Source organism: Cupressus sempervirens, chromosome 3 (assembly GCF_028749045.1).
Source record: "Cupressus sempervirens isolate cs-2001-9-10 chromosome 3, ASM2874904v1, whole genome shotgun sequence".
In the NCBI taxonomy this organism is placed as follows: domain Eukaryota; kingdom Viridiplantae; phylum Streptophyta; class Pinopsida; order Cupressales; family Cupressaceae; genus Cupressus; species Cupressus sempervirens.
Genome location: NC_143120.1, coordinates 25,093,486 through 25,113,870, shown reverse-complemented (window position 1 = coordinate 25,113,870; position 20,385 = coordinate 25,093,486). Strand labels below are relative to the sequence as shown.

At 37.0% G+C, this 20,385-nt stretch overlaps 1 long non-coding RNA gene across 1 annotated transcript; it reads right to left on the bottom strand.

Moving 5' to 3' along the window:
• Positions 1–1,183: 1,183 nt before the first annotated feature.
• Positions 1,184–19,127, bottom strand: LOC149564580 (uncharacterized). Its single transcript, XR_016361857.1, has 2 exons — positions 18,841–19,127; positions 1,184–1,437 (listed from the first exon to the last, which is right to left on the bottom strand). It is a non-coding gene; the product is annotated as an uncharacterized LOC149564580 (long non-coding RNA).
• Between the last annotated feature and the right edge of the window lie 1,258 nt (positions 19,128–20,385).

The following is a 20,385-nucleotide window of genomic DNA, read 5'->3' as shown; positions in this document are numbered from 1 at the left end:
CTGCAACTACCTCTGGCCTAATACCCTGCTCGCTGGTCTACTACCAGTCTTCACTATATATATTATAACTCATCCAAAACATCGCATAAGATACTGCAGGTATAGACATAATGTCTACAATCAACCTGCAGCATCAAAATACGTTGGCATATTCAGGGTTGTCAATCACTATTGATCTTGGTTTAGGTTTGGATTCGGATTCGGATTCAGCAAGAACTTTTTCTTAGGTGGATTCCAGATACCGCATGTATATATATAACCATTTTCAAATATATATATACCAAATAAAATACCTCATATATGATAATATAATATTCAGACATTGCAGAAGTCTCAAAATGCCATTACATGATGAAAATTTAAATTACAATCCATAATTCATATTTAAAAATTAATATCCAAATTCATATTTACAACTTAGATATATTTTCTGATTAAAGCTAAAGAATATTAAAGATATTGAATGATAAAACTCCCCAGAAAGCACATTCCATTATTTTCCATGGACTATTGAGAAATCATGTCTATGATGCAAAAGGAAAGATGAAAATTTCAATTGAATTTGTCAATTTGGGAATGATGGAGATTTGCTGGGAAAATTCTGTCAATAGACTCTGCCAGTATTACAGTTGAACACTAATCCGACATTTCTGTTGAAATTTTCTTCCTCTTGTTCATTACAATGTTCTGCTCTGAGATTTTTGTAAGCTATTTCTCTGTTTTCTGGTACATTTTTTTCAAACTAAGTCTGGTTGCAATTCCAAAAACACCTCTCCATGCTATCATCATGTTATTTGCTTCTGAAATTCAATAGATTTTATACCAAGTGAATGTCTAGTCATAGAGCAATTTATTGGCAGTGATCATTAAAGCTATTTGAAGGCTGAAACAGCCAACAAATGCCCGGATTCTTCCAGATTCAATTCAGATTCTAGCAGAATCCGGACAAATGCAGAATCTACAGAGAATCCAGATTCCCGTCCAGAATATGGGCAGAATCAGGATCCAGATCATACCAGAATCAGGATCCGGGGTATATCAGAAGGATCCGGTAATGTAGCTGGAAAGCTGTTGGACCAGAAAGAAAAGAATTAACTTCTAGAAAAGTTGAAAATAAGCATAAATAACCCCAGATTTAAAAAATGGTTTATTTTACTTTCGAATCACTTTCATATTTCCTAAATTTATCAAATGATATCTTTTATAAATTTATCCATCTACATTTTTTATTAGTTAATAGATCTTATTTTTTCAATTCAGTTGTCCACTCTGAAACTTTATAGACCACTAGTCAGTCTCAGTTTCCACACTATGCTGTATGTAACATTACAGATGCCACATGTATAGTCTTATTCTTTAAATTGTTAATACTCTTAGGTTACAGAAACTTTGTGAAACCTCCCCACAGTCCACCCATGCCTTGCCAAACTGCAACCTCTGCCCACACAAAAACAATATTCACTAAAATTGGAAACACATAAAAAAAACTAAAAGACCCTATTATGTGAGAATAAAATTTAAAAGATCAATATTTGATAAATCAAGAGGCAAATATTGGAAGAAATAATGTCACGCAAACATCATGTTCTTAGTAAGAACATTATATTATATACAGAATTTATTCATATATTGTGTTATTCCTTATGTCATTAATATTTCAACTTTTCAAGTTATGTGGATAGTAACATGGCAAGCTGTCTATGAAGATTCCTCCGAATGGCCTATTGGAACTCAAAACCTCTGCTCCACTTTCTAAATTAAACATCCGCTCACCTAGGGTTGTCATCGTGCAAATGAAAGCGGCTTAGAAATGAATGGGAAATTTCATAAATCACAGCATGATCATAATAAATAGTAAGGCAGGGCTCTCCAGGACCATCTCTCTTAGGTAAGCTGGAATTATAGGGTCAACCCCTGGAGGGCAGTCCTGGTCTGGGGTCCATAGCAGAGGGAAAGACCATCAGTGTCCCCGTTGAGACTCATGAGCACGAGGGATGCAAGGTTCCAGACTGATGAGTTTAGAAAGTTCTCAGTATGGAATGAGTTAACCGAAAATGGCAAAGAGCATAAAACAAAGGACCCAACTAATCAATTTATATGGATGAAGAAAGCAAAAAGAGACCACCGTTTTTCTAGCTGCTTGTTACTTTGCCCACTATGGCTCATAAACCTACAAGAGACAAATATCCTTACGAAGCTCTAAAAAGGGACACAGCTGATAGTAGATACTGCACAACAGGTGAGATCATTTTCATAGGGGACTTTAATGCTAGAACATCAAGTAATCAAGCAAATTGCCTCAAGGAGTAAGAACAACTGATTAGTAACCCGTTATGGTTAGAAGAAAGGTTTCAGATGTGGGGAAGGGTCTGTCAAGACAAAAGAGGAAGTATTTCTCATTTTGGACTTGATTTGTTAGGGTTATGCAGCCTTTGCGATTTGATCATTTGTAACAGGTCGAGAGTGGCTAAGATCAGTGAACTCACATGTCAAATGTACAATGGGGCAAAGTATGGTAGACTATATCATTTGTTCCCAGAATTTCATTCCAAGGATGAGAGAGGTCAATTGGAGGTTGTCCTATGCAAATGAAATCTGATCATAACCGTATTTATGCAAAGGTTAACATGCACACATCAGGCCAGAAAAGAGTGAATCTTCAGATAAATAGACAGCTCCACAAGACAATAAAGAACCAAGAAACTTTCAAGCTGTGCTTGAAAAACAAATCCAAGATAGGAAAGATATTACCAGCCCCAAAAAAGACAAAAAGAATAATAAACAGCAATAACCTTATTGCCTTAATCTACAATGCGCTCTTGGTGTGTAAAAGAGTTAGAAATATGAATGCTGAAGTCAAGAAATATGTTAGAGAGAGAGAGAGGGAGAGGCATTATGGCCAAAATTTGGGAGAAAAGGGGAATAATACTATGAAAAGCATTTCAATTCTACATGTGAACATCAAGAAAAGAAAAAAGCTAATAGCTAAGTTAAAATGAGCTCCCGCCATCTTAGGTGCAAAAGGAGGTGGAAAACACCTAAAAATGAATGGGCTAACAAAGTTTGTCTTCTTGGTGCATCTAGATTGGTGGAAACAAAATGGCATCAGATCATGGACTACTTGGCTTTTCAGGACAATGTGAGCAAATAGACAAATATTTTAAAAGTTGTCTCTAACTACTTTGGGGAGAAAAAAATTGTAAAGATGGTAGATTACCTGGTCAAAATTCATAGTAGAAGCAAGTTGATCAGAAAGGATTAGTGACCACTCTGTGTTTTCTTCTAGGCTTTGTTGGTTGGTTGGTTATTTAGCAATCACTAAGTTGTTCTCAATTTTGGGTCCACAGATTTCTTGGTCTTGTGGGCATCATTGAAAATTGCTATGCATTAATTCATTAACGGGACATGGAGTGTTAAAGTTCAAATCCACGCAAGTGGGATATGTCTCCTACACTTCAATCTCATCTTAGACTCAAGAGGGCGTTCTTAACAAATGGACAAATACAAATTAATAACAGCCAAACCCAACTTGCTGACTTGGCCCCAAAGACTGTCACTGGACCAATGACAATTGGCTGCCTCAAAACCCTTACATAGCTAATGATAGCATGCAATCATAACCCAGAAGAAATGAAAAATTAGAATCCATTGGAAGATAAGTCCCTAATTATGATATGAGGTTATGACTACATAGGAAAGACAATTAACGTACCCTTCTGATTAAGGCTCTGATTTCAATGAAATGAGATCAGAGCATGGTTCCAAACTATTGCTTATCTACCTGGAAACAGATTCCTAACACACCAAAACAAGAAAAAACTGAAACCATAGGACACATACAACAATGATCATGGAACTTATGATAGAATATGATTATTTAGTTTACAAATGAGTTGCACAAATCCATACATAACAAGAGAAAGATCTCCACAAAGCTTGTAACGTTTTTAGTATACTAATATGCTCATCTAACTCAAACTTACATTTGTGCCACAAATGAGGCAAAGGCAAATCCCTAGCTATGACTAAGAAATCCTCTTGGGTGAATAAATATCATCATGGAGATATTTTGCTACGAAAACCATTTGCAATATTAATCTCCCTTGATTCCACAAGTTTATACTTGACCCAAAGAACTAGACAAGCATTTATGGCTTCCCTACAAGTTTTTGGCAAATATCTAGTCTCAGAAAAACCACAATGAACTAACCTCGTCAAAATGATCAAAATGTTCCTTGTAACAATAATAGGGCAAAAACCCTAATCTATAGCACTTTAGCGCCCACAAAATTTATGGCTGAGGATGAATCCACCTCAAATAGGCACTTAAGATCGATGGAGGACATCTACATTTTTTTTGTTAGCTACTCGGGTCGGTGCCCTAAATGCAAATTCATGGAGTAGGTGGAGAAGGAGCTCATATATGAGCGGTAACTGTGTTTTAAATAACCACCCCCCACCTTATAGAACCCTTGATAGATGAATTATTAAAATTCTTAAATCTTTGACAAAGCAAAATGCAAACCAACAGATATCAAAGAATTGGCTACCCAATAGAGCATCAAACTTGGGAAGCAAGGAATCCACCAACATCACGTAAAAACTGACAAGCTTACACTTAGCCACTTTTTGAATTTGTTTCAACATGGATAATTAGCTAAAATGTAAAAGGGGTGATTAACACAACATCAAAAGGCATATATTATAGCCCATTTAGAATGTCTCAATTCAGTTATTAACTTGGGCCAAAACCACTACGACATAGAAATGAAAGGACTAAAAAATGGCACCATTGAATTCAGTCCAACTGTAATGTCCCCTTTTTCTGGGACATTATAATTATGTGTTGCCAGCTCACTTCGCCTAGGTTTTGGGGGCGAAAAGGTTCTTTATGGGGTTCAGTTCGAGGTTTGGCCTAGAGAATTTCAGTTTCAGACTCATCAGAGCAATTTCGGCAGGTTGTCCAGATGCTTACTATTTTTAGCAAGTAAACAGAGCACAGTATTTTCGGTACCTCAATATTGGTTTGGAAGTGTCTCACCGAGAGCTTTCCAACGAGCTATTGCACGTGATTATCTGAGTTCATTTGGTCAGCTATTTTAAAGCCTGATGATTATATAGTTTACCGACTAAGTGACTATTAAAGTTCATTTAACTTGTCACTTTATTTAAAAAGGTACTTTATCCCACATTGCTTAAAAGAGCGTGCATCACATTGGGAAAAGTAATAAAGGTACAACAGAATCCACATGGGATGTTATGAAGATTATAATATTTAAAACAAATATTAATCTGGGAGCTGGAAACAATTACTGGTTATCTCTTCAAGGACGCAAACCCTTGAAGAAGCTTTGGAGGTTGGATGCAAACCTAACCTTCTTACAGGTTTTATCTACATCTGCCAATCTGATTGCTTTTACTGTTTGTAAGATTGGATCATTTGGATATTTGCATGTTATTGTATTGTTTTTGTATAATACAATAACGCATTTTGATGGTTATCTGAGTTAACTCCTACTATATATATGTAGTTTCCGAATATTGGAGGAATAAACAAGTTTTTCTGAGTTTTATTGTATGTAAATCTGCTGATTAGAAATCAATTTAAATTTTGGAATTTATATTGAATATTGGCTTACTGTTCGGATTTAAATCTGCACTTTATATCACGGGTTTTTGGAAAAACATCTGGAAAGGGATATTACAGTGGTATCAAAGCTAGTTTTCCTGCCAGCCTGTGAGATTTTATCAGCAAAATAAATTACAGGATTGCGAGAGGACTTTCCATAATTTATTTGTTTCCTGGTCTATCTGGTCCCTCAAGTGTTTATGGTCCAGTCCACCCTATACATTTGGATTCAAATATGTGGCATACCCTACAGCTCAAAAACATTTGGACAAAGCTGAAGCCTCAGCAAGGCAGGAATCTAATCTACCTTCTCCCAACCAGGAAATTGCAAAAGGAGTCATATTGAGTCCAACAACCCAGAAAAAGGTTATAAATGCTTGGATTGAGCATGACCTAGATCGGCATGCAAATGTGGTACTTGTAAATTTTAGTTGTATTGTCGCTTGCATCATTGTTATTTTAACAAGCGGATTGTATGTTAGGAAAAAAAAATGCTATCTACATCAAGACAGAATGCTGGAAGCTGGTCTCCAAATAGAACCAATTTTGACTGGAAGCAAACAAGTTATCATGGTTATGACCCTTCAAGATTGCACAAACGTGGATATTGAAAGCACTTATCTATGGAGTTCTATTCATATGTTGTTCCGATTTCCTTGATGCAAACCACAAACCACACATGCCAATGAAAGATCTTCCTCATTATCCTTATTTATCTATTGTGATCAATAGACAGATCTTCCTCATTATCCTTATTTATCTATTGTGATCAACAAACAACATACTGAAATTCTGCCAACAACAAGTAGTTCCCATTATTGTGGTGATCATTTTCATGGTGAATGCCTTTGCCTGTTTATTATCAAGGACTCAAATTCATCATACAATCCAGTCTAGAACACAGTTATGGGCCAGTACTTAGGTCACGCAGAGTGGGAATGATGAGCACCAAGGCGGGCAACAGTTCCTAGCATCCCGTTGAGACCTTCGGGTGAGACAGTATGCCTACATTTCGGGCAAAGACCTCCCCCTGGACGGGATACGTAGCACAGTCAGCTTCCAGTCGAGACTCCAAGGAACTACAGAAGCTCAGGTCTCTGAGTGTTTTTGGGTGAACCAGTAGATAAGCTAGGACGTGACTGTTCTTCACAGGTTGTCGTTTCCTCATTCCTTAGTCAGTCGGGTTGCAAGTCAAGCCAACCTTGGCAACGGTTGAACATACGACAAGTTGACACATTCACAGGTTAGAGTTTTTTGTTGGTAACATTTACTGGAGTCGGGTGGAGATTGTCTGAAGTGAATACTGGCGGATGCACAACAGTTCCCTTCATAGCCCAAACCGTAGCTGTGTTCAGAGGCTATCTACTCCTTACACGGGATTTGGAAATGTAGCTGCCACAACATAGCACGTAACGACTCTATGGACCACACCCTGTGACCACGAGCTGGAAGTGCATGTCAGATGCGGGCTCTCAACCGTCTATTCATAATACGAGTTGCCCATTATTCATCCATCTCATTGCATTTTGTTCTTACTGTTAGCTATCACTATTACTCTCATATAACTTTTGGTGATGCAACTGTGAGCATATTGTTTCATATAGCCAGTGTTGGAATGAACGAATCAATGATGGTTCTATTGGATTGTCTTTCTGGGTGAATTCTTCAATGCATTTATTGTTAATTAATTATTCAGTCCATAATGCTTAATACCAAACAATGACACAAATTGTTTTCAGAACACTAATTTGTTGTAGAGACTTAAGATTGTCTGACAGGTGTTTGCTAAAATGCTCTAGTTTCAAAACTGAATCCTGGTCCAGTTTAATAAAGTTATTAGCAGTGACATCGGATCATATTCAATTTGTTTGTGGATTGTTTGACAAAATTCCTCTCATACTATTACATTCAGCATTTTGATTACAGAATTTAAGCTCATATTATTACAGTGGGACTGTATGGATATTATCTATGTTAAGAACTTACCGGTGGGAAGAAGATAGCCGACAACAAAAGTGTAATATCCCGATTTTCCCGGTCTTAATTAACAACTAACATACTCAAAGAAATACAGTTATCACTTCATTTTCATGGGAACTGTTAAATCAATTTCATTCATATGAAAGGGATTGACGGTTAAAATTAGTTGAACAAAATTTTCTTAACGAAGAGCTATAAACACCATCACTGAAAATTACTATAGAAGTTATAAACCACATACCTTGAAATTTGAGATTGAAATTAAAACTAGGGATACTTCTGCAACCACCCGGGTTAGTCCACAAATACTTTATAACAATATCACAAAACAACTTCCATCCAATATTGTTAATTCAAAATCAAATGACAAGTATCATTAAATACCACTATATAAAATTAGGGCATCACTTACCACTGTAATCATTAGGGCATTGATTACCATTGGAATCTTTTAGGGCTTCTAATACCGCTATATCACTTAGGGCTCCCGATACCACTATATCATTTAGGGTTCCAATTATCACTCAATCAATTAGGGCTTCAGATTCCTTTCCTTCCGATTACTTAACTGTGACAGTAACTCAAGATTAGAAAATATACTTATAATCGATATAAAACAATCCATAAATCTATCTCTTGCACCTAGGTGTAAAATAACGGTAACAATGAAATAACTTAGTTTAATCTTACCTTCTCATAAATAAGAGTGATAATACCTATATCCGATAAACAATTAAATGCATATCTTATCTCTGTTTGACGCATGTCTGACATCTTGGGGAGAGGCGAAACATTATCAGGTGCTTAACCACCCAACCGTGGACCAAATCTTATCCCCACGCGATCTCTAACGAGAAAGGCCCTCCCTACCTAGAATAGACAGGGGTCATCTTGCCAACCTCTGGGCATCTTGGTATGTAACACGCCATACGACTTGGCAATAGGAGATTACATTGAATGGAATCATGCATGAGCTATTAAATAATTCATATTAAAATGATAAACATTGATATGTCACAACTGACTATTGCTTCATGTTATGGCAGATTCCTTTCTCTCACCTCATCACCCATTTCCTCGATTACACAACCGGGTGAGTCCCAAGTGTTCAGAATCCTCAGAACAACCGATTTTGTTAATTATACAAGAGGATTACATGCATCCGGCATTTCACAAACTGTGATTACATGATTATGTTCTTTAAAGATTCTAGAATTGAATGTTTAACTCTAATATCCTTCGGCATAATGATTTATGGATCCATAGTATGATTACCTAGCTATCACTTACCATGAACAAGGCAAAATTAGAAAGAGAATCAAATCTACAGTATCAACAATATATCAATGTAAGCGATAAATGTACATACACATTGTGTTTATTTATAATGGCTGGGACAACATATACCTTACTATGTAAAAAGCTCATTTACATTCAAACATTACCCACAACGTATCTTTGGCTTGTATTCCTTTGTTGAAGTATGTGATTCTACCAAAATGAACATGCTGCACTTCGAGGCCAGGAGTCTGTTAATCTTCAACAGGAAACACAGATGCTTGATTACATTGAGTCAAAATTGAAATCTTGGTTCAAAGACTTTTAAAATATATATATATATATATATATATATATATATATATATATATATATATATATATATATATATTAGTAATATCAACCCGATGAAAGGACAGTGATTCGTTCCTATTATGAGTTGTCAAAGATTGCGTTGGATTCAGCTATGCAATTAATATTTGAAGTACCACGTAAGCAAATATATATATTAAATTTTCTCATAGGATGAATTGCTAGAAAAGAAATCGGGAACATCTTAGAATTGAAAGTAAAATGTTTAGGGTAATCACAGTAGCATGACCTGTACGCAGTTAAGCCTGCAACCCAAGGAGATGTGCAATCAAGTTGGTAATCAGTCTAAACCTCGGCAGCAATCTACACGTGAGTCTATACAAATGAAAATCATATCCGAATGCAAAGATGTCTAGCATAAGAGGTCGTGATGCACATAATACAGAACAAGGGTTGGTAGAAGAGTGCCTCATTTTGTGGAAGAAAAGACATATTGCAGAGAAATAACATAATACATCCACTTTCCAATGTTGATATTGGAAATATAATCAGAGTTATGAATTCCGCACACATATACTGCCCATAGAAAAGACGGTCGGGGTTTGATAAAGAAAACCGATCCTAAAAAAAATAGTGGGAAGCTTAAAAAAAAAATCTCTCCTCTCACTCACGACTTCCAATAATATATGAGAAGACATGACTTCTTGGCTTCCGCGGGTTCAAGATTAAAAACTATTTGAATTCCAAGATGACCATTCAAATACATCATAAATTCAAATTTAAATATAAGAGAAATAAAAAGGTTGGAAGAGAAGTTGGAAAGATTGTAAAACAATTCGAATTGTCAAATATTAAATCGATAAGATTAGAATTGGAAGATAATAATTCCATTATTATTAAAAATTCGAACATTATAATTCAAATGTTATTATATTTCAAATATTATTATTAAAATCTTATATTCATAAATGTACATGAAAACATCACTATATTAAATTATTAAAATATAATGATGCCCAATCATTTTTATATTTATATGCACATATATAAATATTTATTAAGATAAATTAAAATCCTTTGAGATACGTTTTATATTTTAACTCAATTATTTTAATTAAATTAATTATTTAAATAACTCATGCGGTTCCACAAATGTATCCTATTTCAAGTTGCTAGATCCTCTACCCATTTGCCCAGTGATGGTGATGCTCCTACCTAATTCTTTTCTGACAATGCTTCCACCCCCTTCGACATGTTTCCTGCAAGGAATTTCTCCGGAATCAAATTATATTATCATAATAAATTATTTAATCATAAAAAATCATAGCAATTAACCATCTTCTCAATTCCATGAATTCGTGACAAATGATCAACTAGCCTGTTATCTTCATTTGAAATCATAACGACTATCTTACCATTTTGTCAGATTATGACAAATTAAACTGCCAACTGACTTCATGTGAACCTCAATGGCTATATTTCAAATTAGGTCAAAAATTGGGATGTAACAAAAAGGCAACGTAGTGTTTGTGAATTGGTAACTTGTTGAGAACCTGGAGGTGTGGTCGAGCTGAGGGTGTGGAGCCTACCTCAACGCTTTCAACAGTATTCTCCTTGTAACGGGAAGTCCGAAGGACTGTGGTTTTATGACAATTGTTTGACATAATACCTTAAGTTCAGAATTGAACACATTAATCAAAACTCACAGAGATTATTATTTCCCAAACCTTGGGCATTTGTTCATGACTGTTCTTGAAGGTGCATCAGCAATACGGGTTTGTTTTGGTGTCTATTATCAATCAAAAACATCGCACATTCCAAAAAATACAATATACACAACAGGGATGTACCCCAAGTGTTTGACAATATAGACTTAAACAAACCTTAAGTCTTCTAGTCAATTTGGGACTGAGATTATTACAATGGTAATATAACATTCTGAAGTCTGTATTCAATTTGCAGGAGCAGTTTGCAAAGGTAAGCCTACAAGTAGAACTTATGAAACAGGATTGGGTCCATCTCAAGCACTTGAAAAGCTACTTGGCAGAGGAAGTGGGACGAGATTTCCAACTCGATATTAAAACCGAAGTAGGGAGACTGTACGATGATTATAACAAATTTTCGTCAAAGCTTCAAAAAGAATTTCCTTTCATTAATTATGTGGACCTTCAACTAGAGCTGCAAAAAAAGACGGATATGATAAGAAACAAATACTATGAATTGGCTTGAAATCTCCTTGTAGAGGACAGTTACAGGAATTTGCATAGGGAAGATATCAATCAACCTGATAGTAGTACAAAAAAGGAAGACCAACCTTTGCATGATAATATGCAAAATACTAATGATGACACAAGTATACTAATGGGTAATTGGGAGACAAAAGTAACTTATGAAGTTGTTTACACTAGTCCTCCTGATGAGCATATTGATGGCCCGGGTAGAAGAGTTGACCAAACCACCAACGTTGGCAGCTCCCCATCTTGTTTAGACATGGAAAATACCAACATCTTATTTGGTGACATGGAAATTAACTTGGATAAATTTTATGGTGATACTAGGCTAAAAATTATGTCAAATTTTGAGGAGCAAATGGACTGCAATATTGGCAGGATAGATGATATAGCGTGCGTTGAGTCAGAGGACATATCTGAAAATGTTGTTCTACCAGGTGATGAAAAATCAGGAAATTCTATGGAGAGCAGTCCATTTGTGTTCGAAGGAGATGGTCAAAAACCATTATCGCTCCTTGACTTATTGGATATGCTTTTGGTCAAAGAGGACAAGATTGTCCAAGTGTTGACGAGGATGGATGATTCTTCCAAATTGATTGAGGATCTCATGCGGAAGATTATGATAGAAGAGAGATATGTGAATGTATGTGGTGTCACAAGTCCTCTTTTACATACTATTTGTGAAACCTTGAAAATGATAAAATATGAGTACTTGCAACTATTAATGGATAGAGACCTAGCAATAAAATTTGGAAGTGACAGCGAGAGTCAGGTAGATGAGCTATGCCTTCAATTGAGCTTAACACATTACTCCATCCACAAATCTGAAAATCAAACGAGTGGGACAGCCACTTATGAAGAAGATAACAGTGGTTCAAGGGCACAAGAAATCAAGCAAATCATTGAAGGAATTCATAAAGTGGGTAGAGGTGAAGGCAAACAATGTAATTCAATTACGTGTTCCCCGTTTGAGACTTTCTATGGTGAGAAAAATGCTATGGATCAACAAGTTCATGAGTCTGAGAATTCTGATATTTATGACAGCAGCTGTACATTTTCGCAGGAGCACATGGTTAGTGATGCAACAAGTGAGGATAATTTAGAGATTTCAATTAATGGTGAACCTTCCTTTTATGAAGACTTTGACATAACAGAGGGTACTTATGGTGGAGTAGGAAGTTCGGATTTATCCTTAGCATGCTCTAAGGGATTTTTCAGCTTATCCAGAGATTTATCACCCAACTACTATGAGATGGCCACGACCTATTTGTTGATTGGTGATTTTACTTGTTGGTATATTCCAGCTATCAGTGATTTGCCTGTATGTTAGTAGTAATTTAGCTGATTTTATTTGGCCTTCAAGGGTCAGTGAGTTATTTGCAGATGAATGGGGAGAACACACATTGTCCTACGTTCTACATGAGGTGTCTTCATTTTTTATTCAGCAGTATCTTGAAGACAGTGTTAGCCTTCACGATGTTGGTGATTCACCAACCACTCTTTCCTTTATCCAGGATTATGTTGATTGGGTGATCGGGGATCCAAGTGTTAATGGTATCTTACATCTAGTGGATTATGTTGTGTTGTTACATAGTCACAGGATTATGATTTGTGTGTTTTAGCCTTCTGACACATCGGAGTTCCGAAGATTATGATTACTCCATTTTCACCATGGTGAGATACTGGTTGAGTTAGATTGGCCAAATCTGTCATTGTCATTGATACAGGTGTTACAAGAGTAGTACAGTGGTACAGGGGTACAGACATTACAAGAGTTAGTGATATTCCAAACACCGTACAAGTTCTCATTTGGGATCCAAGTTGAGTATCCTTATGTAGTGCCTTTAATCGAGGAGCTAGATGAAGAGTTTGGTTGCTATCATTGTGTGGTGGATATTGGTGTATTGTTGAGCCCCCATCTTCACTTGACAATAGAGACTCGCAGGGTCGCTCATGGAGTGAGGCATTCATTCTAATTGAGGGTATTGGTACACAGGGCAGCAACATATGGCAGTTGGTGTCCCTTAATGGCGAGCCTTGGGATCCTGGCATTTAGTTATTTGGCACATCAATTCCTATTGTACTATTTCACCATTCTGGATTTGGGAAGATGCATGTCGGGTTACATCGGCTAAGAAGTAGAATCTCATTCTCAAGGCAAGTATGGGATCCTGGCATTTGGTTACTCCAGGTATGAGCGAATTGCTTGAGGGCAAGCAATCTCTAAGAAGGGAGGCTTTGTAATGTCCCCTTTTTTCTGGGACATTATAATTTTGTGTTGCCGGCTCACTTCACCTAGGTTTCGGGGGCAAAAAGGTTTTTTATGAGGTTCAGTTCGAGGTTTGGCCTAGACAATTCCAGTTTCAGACCCATCAGAGCAGTTTTGGCAGGTTGTCCGGATGCTTACAATTTTTAGTAAGTAAACAGAGTGCAATATTTTTTGTACCTCAATGTTGGTTTGGAAGCGTCTCACCGAAAGCTTTCCAACGAGCTATTGCATGAGATTATCTAAGTTCATTTGGTCAACTATTTTAATGCCTGATGATTATATGGTTTACTAATTAAGTGACTATTGAAGTTCATTTAACTTGTCACTTTATTTAAAAAGGTACTATGTTCACTTAAGTGACTAAAGGACAAAAAAGTTGCTTTATTCCACATTGCTTAAAAGAGCGTACATCACATTGGGAAAAGTAATAAAGGTACAACAGACTCCACGTGAGATGTTATGAGGATTATAATATTTAAAACAAATATTAATCTGGGAGCTGGAAACAATTACTGGTTATCTCTTCAAGGACGCAAACCCTTGAAGAAGCTTTGGAGGTTGGATGCAAACCTAGCCTTCTTACAAGTTTTATCTACATTTGCCAATCTGACTGTTTTTACTATTTGTAAGATTGGATCATTTGGATATTTGCATGTTATTGTATTGCACTTGTTTAATACAGTAACACATTTGATGGTTATCTGAGTTAACTCCTGATATATTGTTGCCTCACTTTTCACCTTGTAACCATTTTGCAAAAGTGGAGAATTTTGTGTCTTAGTTAGGCCTAAGTATGTTTGAGTCTAGTTTTAAGTTCCCTTAGGTGAAAAGAGTCTTCATCGAATTTTTCATCTTTTCCTTCCCCCACATTCCACGGCCGGGTAGTTTTCCTTTATGTTGTGAGTCTTACGAGTAGCTTAGTACCTAATCCGATGGAGATTCTTGCAACATGCAAAAATTATTTACAAAGCTGAGCTTGCTCACGGCTTATCATATTTTCAATGCAAAGAAGAAGCTTGCAAAAAATTGAGCTTCGCCTTCTCCTCAATGGGTTTTCAACCCATTAAGGCGATTTCCCACAAAGAGCAACAAATGATGTGTACAGATCCATGTAAGAAGATAATGAGCTATCTTAAAGTAAATTTTTGTTTTCACTACGATATACTACCTTGGGAAACATTCAGGATTCATCACAATGCTCAGAATCATCTCAAGCGGAAAACTCAAAACTGACTTCTCCTCAACGGATTTTCAACCCATGAAGTTTGTTTTCCGCCAAAGGCAATTGTAAAGGAAAAGAAATAAGGAAGTGGGCCCCTTTCGACTTTCGCATTCCTTTTAAACTTCTTCGAACCCAAAGGAAGTATTAACTCAAAAGATAAAGTTAAAAGAAAGACTGCAAGGATAAATGAAAATTGTCTTCTCCTCGTCAAGTTTTCAACCCATGAGGACAATTTTCCGCATTTTGAAGAAAATCAACTTTATAAGCAAATTGGACCCACAAATTGTACACAAAACATCTTAAGATGATAATGGAAACAATCTAACCATTGCGAGAAAGATATACTAAGCAGAATTCGATTAGGCAGATATTTTCTTACGGGGTACTATGTTTATAATTTCCTGAAACTTAATGGGAAACGGGAAAGTAAGTATGAAAGAATAGAAAGTTACCGTTAGGCCAACGGAAACAGTGAAAAGACACTAGAATATCCGTTAGAGCTCCCGCATTTACTATTTCAATGGATTTATCCTTTAATTCATTCGTGTGGCACAAATCCTGAAGGTCAACGGGTGAATTGAGATTGTTATATAGATGGAAAGATAACACCACCGCTTTTTCTTGAACTGTTATTCTGTTAAATTGCACAACTTCTTCAAATAGCCTGTATTTGTGAATTCAATATCCTGTTCTTCTTCTAGATTTGAAATTTCAACTCATTTCATTCTCAGACAGAATGGCAACTAGGTTTGCGGGTTTTGATGGGCTGAATGGAATCAAGTCCACATTGCAGAATTTCACAGATACCTCACTCTGCTTCTATGATATGCAAGATTTTCAAAAGAGGCTAAAATCGGAGCCGATTCATCCCATAACTAGGCTCTGAGGATGTGGGCTAGTGGAAGCAGCTAGTTTCCCGATGGCAGTCCAAGCTCCAGAATTGATTTATGAATGCATAAATCACTACAATTTGGATACCAGACAGATTGTGTTGCCAGATGATACAGTGTTGATCTCCATTGATAGGCAAATTGTGGTGAATTGCCTCCGAGTTTGAGAATGGGAAGAGTTTTTGGATTTGACAATGGGAGGAGCAATTTCTGAGTTCTTCGCTAGGAAGATGGTCTGGAGGAAGGAGATTATGCAGTCCTGGTTTCAAAAGCCGTAGAGCGCTAAGAGTAAGGTCCCCAAAACTCTATTTGGTACTTATCTCAAACCCGAGATTGTAGACATTCTGGTTCTCCTGCACAAACTGAAAGGTGAGGTAGAAGCTTTAAATTTCGTTGAACAATATTTCTTTTTGGTACAAATTATCTGTTCAGATACGCAATATATTGATTGGGCTCATGAGGTAAGTGAAAATCTTTCCAATGCTCTCAGTGTCGCGAAGTTCTACAACACCTTCTATATGTCTTCCTTTCTGATTTACATGCTAGCTTCTCTACAGTTATGGCCAGGCCTCCCAAGGATAGAAAATTTTCCAGATGATGTGAAGTGTTATGAGTTTTATCCATGTTTGCAATTGCAAAATAGTTATGCAGAGTATGTCAAAGTTAATGATGCATTCACTATGAGAATTTGTAGGGAGCTCTAGGGATGCCCAGAGAGGAGATTCAGCCCGGAAGCAATGTCGGTTATTAGCCAATTTGGAAGCTATTTTATCCAATTCTCATCTTTTTCGTATTTGCGCCTTGCAGCTTTCAATGGATTCCCCTTGAAGCTGCCCAAATATCCGAGCGACATGATTATGCTAATCAAGATCGTGAGGCAAGCAATCCAAGTGAACGTGCTGAGCGAGAGCTTGAAGAAGAAGGGATATGAGTTCGCTATGAAAGTAGGAGTTTTCGGTTGGACATCCTAATCTGATGCAAAGAATATGCTTAAAGTGTTTGAGATGAGGTACAAATTGGAGATGTATGAGGTCCTGAGACCTATGTTTGATCCGAACGGATATGCTAGGGAGGTGTTGTAGATTAGGAGTGTGATCAAACACATTACCACTGTTGAAGATTATTGGGCAAATTGTAAAGACGAATTTGAAAGTCAAGATCATGCTTTCATCAAGTTCACAGTGGAGCAAATAAAAACATATAATATCAATCTTGATGTTGAAGGATTAGAGGATGATGGGCAACATATGAATAGTAATACATATCTCACTAAGTTAAGAGGCACTCCTATCAGTTCAGAGCCTTACGAGGATGCTGAGGAAGACTTAGATATCATGGTGGCCTGAATCATCAAAAGAACTGGAAAATGGGTCAAATGGACTACTACGAGGAGGAGTAGAAGTAAAAGCACATCAGGTCAAGCTTCTCCAACAGTTGCAGCTCCTTCCTCCTCTAAAGGTGGCACAACAGGTGTAACCTTGGCCATCACTCAAGGACCAGCTCAATCATCAGGGGGAGGTGACCAACCTCCAGACAAGAACATCCCTATGGCTAAGACTTGTCAAGATGGCTCCCTCCTGGTTATTGGAACCCAATCTAATGTTGAGAAGAAGACGGAGGAGCCAAAAGACAATGTTATTACCCCAGTTCCCTCTCCTCATGTCACCCCAATTCCCTCATCTCATCACAGCCCAATTCCACAAGTAAGTGCTACACTTCTACAACCAAGTAGCTCCCCAGTGCAGATAGTGGATTTGGGAGATGGAAGGAGCAGTAGCAGTGAATCTACTGAATCTGATGAGGCAGCTAAGAAAACCTCAGAGGCGGAAAAAGGCCAGAGCTCTTCCAAGCTCATTTCTTAGTCAAAGAAAAGATTTCATGACAAACTTCGTCAAGGGCTGAAAACCTGAAGAATTTTAACAATATAAATAGATAGGATGAAATATTAGGATCTTTAGCACTCAAGTAGCCAGCATTACACACGAAGGGATGCTCATTATGTTATAACCCTACAGCTCATATTTTTCCCCTAGTGGCATCTAATACAAAAGCTTGATTAATAAATGCTCTGTCAAAGCATCAAAATTCAAAGAGACATAGTTTTGAATGATTTATATGTACATTGCTATTAGGATTCAACTACGTAGTTCTTGAATAAAACTCATTGACCCATGTTTATAAGTAGTGGTTCACAAGAACCCATCTCTCATGAGAATGGATGGAACACTTCTAGGTGCTTCAACTCTATGATCATCACCTAGATGAAATGAGTGCTAAGTGTTCCATTCATCCTAGAGATGGGTTCTTGGGAACTACTTATGAAACATAGGTCAATGAGTTTGACTCAAAAACTAAACAGTTGAATCCTATTAGCAATATCACAATTATTTAACTTGCTGTGGAGAATATCTCCTAGATATCAATTGATGTATGTGTAATAATGATTATAAGTAACCTTGGTGCAGCAAGGAGTTCAATAAGTGCACAATTGGTAGGACGTTTTCCTTACATTATAAATCCCTATCTTGGCATCCAAATTACCAAATCTCGTGTGTATGTGGAATGTTTCCTACAAAATAGTAAGGAAAAACAAACTATAAGTCACATTCCTTAATTTGTTATATTAAGGTTCAAAAGGCCATACAACAAAAAATTGCCCATAAGAAATAAACTATGAAATAGCCATTGATGGTACAAATAAGGAAAGAAATAACTAACAGGGCATACAAATATAGCTACGTTCTTGCATTTATCAGCTTTTGCGAAACCTGAGTGAAGCCCTAAAAGTTCTACTGAAGCTGAAAAAGGATGGGCATATAAAATTCAAATAAAATATGAGTGCACGAGGTGATGTGAACCGTTCAAAATAATACCATTAGAAATGCCAAACAGACACATGAAAATGGTTTTTCTTTTATCAGCTTCAGCGTCATCCTACTTAAAACCCTACCCTCTGCTGAAACTATTAAAACCTAAACTAAATAAGTCAACAGATACAAAAAGAGTGCAAAAAGATATTTGAAGTGTACCGGCACGGGATTTAATTTCGCAGACGTTCAGAACACTAGTGGCAACGCTCATAAGGTGCATCATGTCACCCGCAAGCCTGAATATACTCAATGTGCTCGCTTTATGCTGTAATTGTACAGGAAAACAATATTTGATAGAAGTATAGCCGTGTAAAGGGGGGAGGGGGATAATAATCCTGAAGACCAATAGTAAATAGAAAGAGTAAGTGTATATTCAAATTCATTTACAACGGATCCGCTTTTTGAAAAGAGAAAAACAAGGGTTATTTATACGAGACACGTAGTCTTTTCGTGATTATAGTATTGATTGCTGAATCAAACATATCAAAATGTCTAAATGCCCGTGGGCGAGGGACACCTAGGAATAATTTTTTTTTATAAAATATGAGGAGTTCAAAGTTACAAAAGGAATTGTAGAGAATCAAAACATAATTACAAGAGGCGTAGCCTCATACTAGAGGAAACTGACTAATAATTACAAAGAACTCCAAAAAGAGAGACAATCCCATCAGCTAGTGGAGCACATCTTCAAAAGTATCAACCCAAGCAATCCAGCCCAAAGAGCCTTCCATCCAAACTATGTTTTTATTCGTGAATCTGTTTAAGCATATAGATCATTTCCTTGGTAGTACCATGGTTATTTCTTCTAATTTCTTTTCTGAGAAAGTTAATAGTGTGATTGAAAGTTTGAATGTTGTCCATGTGCAATTTCCAGAAGTACCCATTCTTCACCTCATTGGCTTTTTGGGAAATATATTCAAAATATAATGAGTTATATAATTAGCATTTGTACTTAAAAGAAGTGCAAAAGTCAATAGTAAAATATAATTAAGTAATATATAAAAAGATAACATATACACTTTTTTTTTAAAAATGAATAGTCCCTTCCTTCTATTAAAAAAAATACAGTAAAGTTACATATTCACAAAAAAAGGGGCTGGGGGAAACAGGATCACCTCGCAAGTTCAAACGGCGGATATAAACTATTCATTAAAAAAAAAACTTCAGAAAACATAAAAAGCCTTAGGCTGCCAGCGCAGTGCTAGCTGACGGAGGAGGATCCTTATCATCAAATCCCAGACGGCTCAAGGGGAGCCCATCCGTCATCAACAGCAACATTATCTTCATATTTTTCTCCCTCAAGCCTGGGAGGAGAAATGGCTAAGTCCAACCAAGGAAACAACCACTTGGGGTGTGAGTGCGCAAAGGGTCAACTAGTAGTAGGAGCAGCAGGAGGAGCCATTAGGGAGCACCCTGAGCCAGATCTTCAAGGGGCTGAAGCGAAGTAGTGCTGACCACTAGAGCCTCCATAAGAGCAGCATCGACCAAAAGCACCACCGCTGGGAGAGCGGTGCGGCTGAGAGCAAGGTGTGTGAGAGCAACGAGCAGAAGTGCTACGTCCTCGATGACGACTACGAGGAGGGGTACGATCGCCCGAGGCCAAATTTGGCAAGACACAAGCTACCATATGAGGGGCATTTCCCCAATGTGCCAATAGCTCTCGTAGGTGAGCCACCTCCAGAGCCACTTTATCTATTTGTATTT